A 9,325-nucleotide genomic window follows, 5' to 3' on the forward strand; every position below is an offset into this window, starting at 1 on the left:
ACTTGCAATCTCTACTCCGTTTTCTCAGAGGAGTGTAAATTGGTACAGCCCCTCGGGAAAACTTGTGCTGTTTCGGGAGACCCAACAACTGCATTTCGGGGTCACGCCCCGAGGGCAACATGCACGTGTCTACATAAGCAGACAGGAGCCGGGATGCTCACAGCAGCGTTCCCGACAACTCCCCCAACCCCGAAAGAACCCAAGCTCTTCGTCTCGCTCTATCTACTTTCCCTCCCTGACGATTCAGGAATGGGATTCGTTCAGACCCTCAAGTCGGTCATCCTCCCCAGTGTGACCCAGGTGAGAACTGGGGCTTGAAAGTGAGGGGTGCAGGAAAAGTTAAATGGCCCGTTTCCCAGAGGGACCGAGAAGAAATGAGATGGGTAACGCGGGACTCCCCAGCAGTGCCAGAAACCAGAGCCAGCGGGTCACCAGAAGGGGAAGTGTCAAGACAGAGGGACTTCCCAAGAGGGAACACAGAAGAAAGGGCTCCTGGTTTATCCCTGGTCTCGGAGGACGTCTGCCCACCTGCCCTCCTCCCTGACCTCCTTGCCTCCAGCTGCGGCCCCTCCGACCCAGTTCTCCCTCCAGCTATGTCCCTCTGTGGCGCCCCACTTCCTTCAGAGAAAGCCCCAAATTCCTTAGCCCAGCATTTGAGACGTGTCAGGATCTGCCACCACCACCCCCGCCCCCCCGCCCCCAACAACATTCTCTCTGCCGCAGTCTGCGTCCTGGATGCAGGTTCTCCGGATCCCCCGCATCTGAAGATCTTTGCAACGGCCTCACTCATCCGGTGTCCACACCTCAGCACGTGTTGTTTCAGCCACCGGAACTCTGCGTGCTCCCTGGCTGACTGTCAGCTTCCTACTCAGACTTCAAACTCCAGTTCAAAAGTCACCTCCTTTGTAATTCTTTAACCTCTCCAAGGTGTGTGAGTCACACCTTCCTCTGGGGTCCAACCTTCCACCAGAGCACACGGGCTGCGGGGTGTTTTTAGCAACATTCGGAGCAGTTTCTAGGTGGGGACCACGTGTTTCTTGGTTATAACGTGCTCAATGACAGCAGCTAACCAGTGCCTGACGCATAGCAGTTGCTCAGAGCACCGGTGGCACAAGTGACTAAATGCAAGCAAATTATTTCTCTCATAATGGATTTTTGAAGCTTACCCTCAAGGTTGAAACCCATGTAGTAGTTAAAGCCTACTCTTTCTTCCTTTCTACTTTCTTTTTCCTTCCTTCCTTTCTCTTTCCTTTTTCTTCTTCTTCTTTTTTTTCTTTTCTTTTTTCTTTTGCTTTTTCTAGGGTGGCTCTGGTGGCATATGGAGGGTCCTAGGCTAGGGGTTCAATCAGAGCTACAGCTGCCCCCCTACACCACAGCCACAGCAATACCAGATCCAAGGCGTGTCTGCAACCTACAGCACAGCTCACGGCAGCACCAAATCCTTAACCCACTGAGCGAGGCCAGGGATTGAACCCGCAACCTCATAGTTCCTAGTCGGATTCATTTCCACTGTGCCACGATGGGAACTCCTCTCTTTCTTTCTTTTTTTTGTCACACCTATGGCAAGTGGACATTCCTGGGCCAGGGACTGAACCCTTGCCACAGCAATGACCCAAATCACTGCAGTGACAGTACTAGATCCCTAACCCAATGCACCACAAGGGAACTCCACGGATTCCTCTTTCTTTTCTTTTCTTTTTTTATTTATATATATATATATATTTTAAGGGCTGCACATGTGGCATATGAAAGTTCCCAGGCTAGGAATCAGAGCTGCAGCTGCTGCCCTACGCCATGGCCACAGCAACCTATACCACAGCTCACGGCAACACCAGATCCTTAACCCACTGAGCGAGGCCAGGCATCGATCCCACATCCTCATAAAGACTAGTCGGATTTTTAACCCACTGAGCCACAACAGGAACTCCCTGACTCCTCTTTCTTAAATTCAGTGCATTGAGGATCTTTATGTACTGGGTAAAAATAAAAGCCCCCCCCCATTTTTTCCCACCTCAGGGCCTTTGCACATGCCACTTTTGCCTAGTATACTTCCAACCCCCACCTCCCTGCCATGCTTCTTTGCTTTCTTAGCCTCAGGCTGCAGCTATCATGCTGCCTCCTCAAGGAGGCAATCCACTGTGTCCGAAATGGGCCTTGCCTGTGGTTCTCTAGGCCACACGCCCCTTCGTCTCCTTCTTGGAAACTGTAATACTAAGATTAGTTTAGTAAATTTACTTGGTTTGGGGTTTATGACCTGTCTCCATCCTGAAGCCTAAGCTCCTAGAGGTTGGGATATTTCCCTATTTGGTTCATCCCCAGTGGGGAGAATCGGGGTGTGGAACGTAATAGATGCTTAACAGCAGCAGAAGAAGGATGAATGAATGACAGGGGCCACGAGGCGCTGAGTTCAGCCATACAAGGAGCAGGCCCCGAGGCAAGCCCCCAAGAGGTCCTGGTTTTTCCATCGACTTGGTCACTGTCCCCAGGAACGCCCCCTGACTTGGGGCAGCTCCCAGGGTCTAAGGATCATGATTGCTGTCATCAGATTAGTGGCAAGAAATTTTTAAGAGTTCCTGTCGTGGCGCAGTGGTTAACGCATCCTACTAGGAACCATGAGGTTGCGGGTTTGATCCCTGGCCTCGCTCAGTGGATTAAGGATCTGGCATTGTCGTGAGCTGGGGTGTAGGTTGCAGACGCGGCTCGGATCCTGCGTTGCTGTGGCTGTGGTGAAGGCCGGTGGCTACAGCTCCGATTAGACCCCTAGCCTGGGAACCTCCATATGCCGCGGGAGCGGCCCAAGAAATGGCAAAAAGACACAAAAAAAAAAAAGAGAGAGAGAAAGAAATTTTTATAGAGGGGCAGTGGGTTGTCCCGGGTGCCTCGGCAAGTTCTTAGCTGAGCAGAGCACTCAGGCTGTAGGAGCACCAGTGGGACCTTGGGCTCTTTTTTTCTTTGGGCCTCAATTTTCTCATCTGTAGAATGGGGGCAATGCCCCTGGCCTGGCTGAGGTACGAGACACAGTGCAGGTGTTTGAGTAACATGAGCTGCTTTTTACATATTTGGGTTGGGGGCAGGGACAAAGGGGGTGTGGGTGTGGGTGTCTGAGGACAGGGTGCCAGGACCCTGGGATTTCAGCTTAGTCAGTGGGAGCTGAACATGAGGGGAGAGACCTCCCCAGCCTGTGCCACCTCTGAGCCTGTGAACCCTCTTAGTCCATCTCTTGCTCCCAGCTGCGCCACGAATCCCTGTCCACACAGCCTCTCCTCACCTGAACAGCCTCTCCCTGCTGGAACCTCTCCAGAGCCCATGTACCCTCTCCCAGCTGAGGGAGATTGTCCCACCCGCAGCAAATTCTCCCTGCCTGTGCAATCTCTGGTTGCCCTCCACCATGCTGGGCAACCTCACCCAGACCGTGCAACCTCCACTCTCAGCTCCTGCAGCCACACCTCACCACAGCCCCATCTCCCCCAGCCCAGCAGGAGCTGGTTGTAAGGCAGAAGCAAAAAAAAAAAAAAAAGATGCTTTGAGCCATGACTGCTTGAGGTCACGAGATGGGGGGTGGGGGTGGGGGCTGGCAATCTGCCCTTTATCCCCCCCTTGCCTCAGAAGCCCCTGCCAGCCTGCCCTGGCCCCAGCTTAGGTACATAGAGTGTTACGCACTCATACTAGAGAAAGTTTGCCGACTCTCATCCCAGGTTACAATGTCAAGCCCTTTTGCTGCAGATGAGGAAATAGAAGCCCAGAGAGGCTCAGAGCCTTGCCCGTGGTCACACAGCGAGGAGGAGCAGGGCGGGGGTGGGGGTGGGGGCTGAGCAGGAAGCCAGGCTGCTGCATTTGCCCCACTTCCCTGGGGACAATTTGAGTAGCTGGCTCCTTCCTGGGGACTGTGAGGACCAGCCGTCCGGGGCCCTTCTGCAGGTGTCCAGGCCATTTGGGGGCCCTCAGAGGGGCCTCTGCCCACACCCCGGGGAATATTCTCAGGTTGTTTCACAAGTTCCAAGTTTACTCAGAGCTCTCATTTGAGCTGTCATTAAAAAGTCCCTTTGGCCGGTCGCCAGAGCAAGGAGTGGGGGCGGTGGCACCTGTGAGCCATGAGGTGGGGGTGGGGCTCCCCTTCCTCCGCCCCCCACCCCTCAGAGATGGGGTGCAGCAGAGAGCAGGAAGAAGCGTGTGAGGAAGGGGCTATGATGGTGGGAGAAGACCCCCCCAAGGAAGTGTCTGTTCCTCTTTCTTCATAGCTTTGCTCAAAAATGACCCCCTGGGTGGCCCTAGAAAACCCCCACCTCTCTCGGAGCCTCAGTTTCCCCATCTGAGAAAGGGGGAAGTAGTACCATCATAAGAATTACCATTTATGGAGGGCTGAGTGTATGCCAGAAGCTACACCAGCTATTTGGGGTAATAACGAAACGATTTTTATCAATGATATTTAAAGGAAAACATACTAGCTACTCTTTCTCGGAGCCACAGCTAAGCTATTTCCCCCTTATAACTTCACCGGCTCTGTCCGTGCACCACCAAATCCCCAGGACCTAGGACAGTGCTCAATAAATGCACATCTATAAAACCTCACAGCAAACCGAGATAGGCGTTCTTACTTCCAGATAAACAGATTCTGACCCTGAAGGTTCAGAGAGGTTAGGTGACTTACTCCAGGTCACACAGGTACCAAATGATGGAGCTGGTATTCAAATCCAGGTCTGGCTATTGCCAAAGCCCCAAATCACAATCACTAATGTGTTGGTGACCCAGATCCAGTGCCCCCCGCCTGACTACGGAGACCTCCCAGCCGTGGGGAGAAGCCAGAGCCATCAACCTGGCCTGGCAGTTCTGAAGGCTCCAGCTCCCTGGCTGGGAAGAAGGCTGCCCTTCCTTCCTTCCTTCTTTTCTTTCGTTCATTTATTTATCAGGCACCTGGGTGGTCTTGATGCTGAGGAGAAGCTGGTCCCTACCAAAGCTTCTGGGGACCTGCTTTCCTCGTTTCATCTTCTCTTCAACTGGTCCCCTCCTCCAACAAGTCCTCTTCTTCCATCCACAAGCCTCTTTGGGCTCCAACCCCCTTCTCTTCCTTGCTGGGCAGGTGGGAGCCTGCAGTACCTGGGTACATCCTTCCTCTTGCTCTCCTCTCCAGGCTACCTCCCAACATAAAGGCTCTTAGTTTCTTCCACTGCAGGGTTGTAAGGATCCAGACTCCCTGCCAGGTGTGGGGCGGGCAGGACCAGGTCTTCTGCTGAACCCACCATGGGAAACGGGTGATCGGCGCTCCCCCTCTGGGGTCTGCCCGGCCCCTTTGGTCCAACTTCCCCTCTCAGAAGATGCCCCTGGGCTATGACTCTTGCTTTTGTGTTATCCTGTCCAATAGGTTGTCACCTTGGGGATTCCAAACCCAGCTCTGCATGTTACAGTCACAGCCAACCTGGGACAAGCTTCTTCCCGCCGTGCATCAGTCTCCTCATCTGTGAAATGGGCTGAATGAAGCCACCAGCCTCACCTGGTGTTGTGAGGGTGATGGGAGAGCTTCACGTGCCTGTCACGTGCTGAGCGCTGGTGCTGGGAGGATCAGAACCCAGGGGGCTGAGGGAGGCAGAACCACAGGTTTCCGAGTGCGTTCCAGTACCTTCCACCACTCTTGGAAACTGGCCTCCCTCCTCCACGGGCTCTGAGCTCCCCAGGATGCAAATTCCCTTCCTAGGCAGGCCCCCTGCCAACAGCTTTTATATTTTCATGTCCTCGAATCTTCACAACCAGAATGGAACTGCCATTCTCCCCCTTTCACAGATGAGAAAACTGAGGCGCCATGAGGCTAGAAGAAGCAGAGAAACTTGCCCAAGTTCACCCAGCCGCATGGCTGGACTTTGAAGCCACCAGGCTTTCCCCAGTCTATCATGTGCTTGTAAAACCCCTACACTTTCCCCCAGGGGAATGCAGATGCCCTTTAAGGAGCAGCCCCTGACTTTAATGCCCCCTTGCCTGGGTCCTCTGCATCCTAAATTCCCCTCCTGGCACCCCTTCCTCTGCCAGGAGTGTGTCTGTTTCTTCCCTGCCCCCTCCCCCTGCCATTTTTCACAAGTCAAAATTCAACCCATCCTTCAAGGCTCAGCCTCCCTAGGTCGTCTCCTTCCTCCCCTCTCCTCCACACACACTGAACCCCTTTTGCCCCTCACCCTCGGCCCATCCCCTTGTGTTTTCATGAGAAAGGTGAGGCGACAGCATCGGGGGTTGGGGGGGCAGGACCAGCCTCAATGTCACCTGCCCACCCTGCGACGCACTGGTTGAGTCACTTTGGGAAAATCACTCTACCTCTCAGAGTCTCCGTTTTTAATCTGTGAAATGGGCACATCAATCCATCGTAAAGGATTTAAACAACACAGAGGAGATAAAAACACAGAGCCTGGCACAAAGTCCATGCCAAACCTCTCTCAAACTGACCCCAGTCAAGGTCATGCCCACCCCCCTCCACCTCCCCAGGGCTCAGCTGCCCAGAACCACGGAGACTGTCACATCATGTTCGGTCTGGAACCAGCCTTCCCTCCCCAGCCCCTGCCTTTGGGAGGCAGGTTTTCATAAGCTCAGGGGGCCATCTCAGCCATGCCTTGCCTTCATGTCCCTGGGGCCACCTGCAGACCCACAAAAGGCATTCCAGTCGTCCTGAGCTAGGCTGAACAGGAGACTCCAGCCCAACTCTGCTGACCTCGTTGTCCCCTGCTGTGATGAGGGCACGGACCCCCTCCGGTCCTCCTGGGCAGAGAGGGTGCCCCCCGGCCACGAGGTGGCTGGAAATGAGTTACCTGTAGTTCCACTTCTTCCTCAGAAATCCATTCTCTGTGTTCCAGGCGATCCAGGGGGCTCCCAGGCGACCCCGCGTGGGAACGGGAAATGGGGTGCTGGGAGGACAAGCAGGGGTCTGGAGTGGGAAGCCACAGCCTGCCCCGAGGCACTAACCCCGACCGCACACGACCGGTCAACCAGACAGCCGGCAGCTGGGCTCCGGGCAGGCGGGCCACGCAGAGGCAACCATCCGTCACATCCCAGCGAGGTCACCCCGGGACAGAAGACAGCGATTGTGGGGCAGGGACCGATCCGCGGCTCCGGGGATGGACAGACAGCAGCCAAGGGCTGGTCAGGCCGGCAGACAGAGGAGCAGACAGGCAGATAGACAGCTGTCTGGCTGTCAGTCACTCAGCGAGAAGCAGGCAGACAGTCTGTCCCCGAGCCCCCGGGTCACTCCGCGGGGAGACGGCTGTGGGTCTGCCAGAGGCGGCGCCTGCCATCCCAGCCCCACGACGTGCGCAGGGCGGGGAGCTAGAGGAGGAGGATGTGGTGAGCGGCTCCCCGCAGGCCCCGCCCACAGAGCGGCCGGCTCCTCCCCGCCCCCCCGGAGTGAGAAAGAGGTGGGAGGGGGCACGGCCCCAGGGCAAAGCCCGCGGCTCGCCAAAAAGGTCGTCTGCTTGAAATCTATCTGGTGCTACCCGGGTGACGTCTGCCTCCTGTGGACGGGTGACATCACCCCTACAGGCCCTGCAGCCTTGACCTTTAAGCCAGCAGGGCGGCCGTGAGCCACCGCAGGGCACAGATGTGGAAACTGAGGCTCCAAGGGTGCAGAGGTGGCCTAACCAGACTCCAGAGGCCGCGGGGGTCCTGAGAGCCCAACTCGCAGCTCAGAGCCCTGCCCCAGGGTCCTTTGGAGAGGCGGTGGCCCTCTCCCCTCCACAGCCCCTCTGCTGGATGTTGCCAACTGGCCCGCTTCTCGCCTGCAGGCTGCGTGCCTGGTCCCGCCGGGGTCTGCAACTGGGAACCCCTCCCAGACTCCCTGGCCCTGTTTCCTTAGAATCCGGCTTCCTGCTGCCATGCTCTGTGGCCCTGAGAAGACAATTCCTTGGGCGTGTCGCATGACCCTCTAATGCCTCCTTTTGCCCCTATGACAGATGGGAACACCTGGCCATCAACACATGGGAACTCAGGAAGAAAATGGAGAAAAGAAATCCACGAGGGTAACTTCGTCCAGCTAACGAGCCAAGGGCCCATGAGAGGATCAGACGTCTCCAGCAAATGTTTAAGAGACTTGGGGACAAAATTCAACAAGTTCACACCCAGCAGCCTCCAAAGACAAGCAGGAGAGCCGTGCCACCACAAACACCACCATCACTGTCTTGCCTAGGTGATCTCATTTGTTGCACAAACCCCCTGAGGCAAAGAAGAGGATTCCTAGTTTCCACTGGAAGAAACCAAGGCTCAGGAGGGCTATTGAGGACATGTCACACTAGTGAAGAAGTGTCATAGCTGGAATTTGAACCCCGGTGGAATCTGATTACTCAGCCTGCCCCTGACGATGGAAACGGGCCCAAATGTTGCACCCTTGATGTGTTACCAGGGTAGATACGGGCCGTTTGGTGCTGTTTGGATGGCACAGGTCCACTCAAACACCCGAAACATCTTCCCCCCCCCAATTCATTTTTGGGAAATAGTTTGCAGCTAAGCCACACGATCGCGCCAAGAGAAAAAAGAGAAAGCATTTTGTTATTTATTTCTTCTATCATTTTTTTTTCCCTCTTTTGCTAGTTGTTTTTGAGGACCTGAGTACAAATTCCCCTGCGGCCGATTTGAAGGGTGTTTGACTCTTCCTCAAGACTGAAATATCTCCTGTTCTCTGGAGCCTAAATCTTGGGAGAAAGCCAGCTTTTCTCCCTCTCTCTCTCTCTTTTTTTTTTTATGGATGTCACACATGCAAACCATGTTCTGTGTGTATGCTTCTTTATTTATTTATTTTTATTTCAAATGACTTTTTTTTTTTCCCGTTATAGCTGGTTTACAGTGTTCTTTCAACTTTCTAGTACACAGCAAGGGGACCCAGTCACCCATAAATATATACATTCTTTTTTCTCCCATTATCAGGCTCCATCATAAGTGACTACAGCCTTTCTCTTCATCTCCAGGGTGAATTTTCTGAGATGTGGTCAAAAGATCAGAAGAAGGAATTAGTGAAAAAACTGAGCTAAAATGTGTGTTTGGGGGGTGCTGACTCTGTGCCAGAATTTTAAGGACTCGAAAAATGCATCAGCTCACGTTAGCCTCAGGATAGCTCAAAGAACGCTGCTTGGCCCATCATCACTTTCATCTTGATTTTACAGAAAGGAAAACAGAGGCTCAGAGAGGTTCAGTGCCTTGTCCAAGGTCACACAGTTGGGGAGTGGCAGAGTTGGGATTTGAACTTCGGTCGTTCAGGCTCCTGAGTTTACTTTTTTTTTTTTTTTTTAGAGCTGCACTTGCGGCATAGGGAGCTTCCCAGGCTAGGGGTCTAATCAGAGCTGCAGCCGCCAGCCTACACCAG

General features: G+C 54.2%; 1 protein-coding gene across 1 annotated transcript in view; it reads right to left on the reverse strand.

The window, feature by feature from the left end:
* IL21R (interleukin 21 receptor) overlaps positions 1-7,335 on the reverse strand; it is a 41,714-nt gene extending 34,379 nt beyond the window's left edge. The window contains exon 1 of the mRNA XM_021086442.1: positions 6,786-7,335. The gene's annotated coding sequence lies outside the window, so the exon portion shown is untranslated. The remainder of the gene's footprint in view (positions 1-6,785) is intronic.

This window comes from Sus scrofa, chromosome 3, assembly GCF_000003025.6.
Source record: "Sus scrofa isolate TJ Tabasco breed Duroc chromosome 3, Sscrofa11.1, whole genome shotgun sequence".
Classification (NCBI taxonomy): Eukaryota; Metazoa; Chordata; class Mammalia; order Artiodactyla; family Suidae; genus Sus; species Sus scrofa.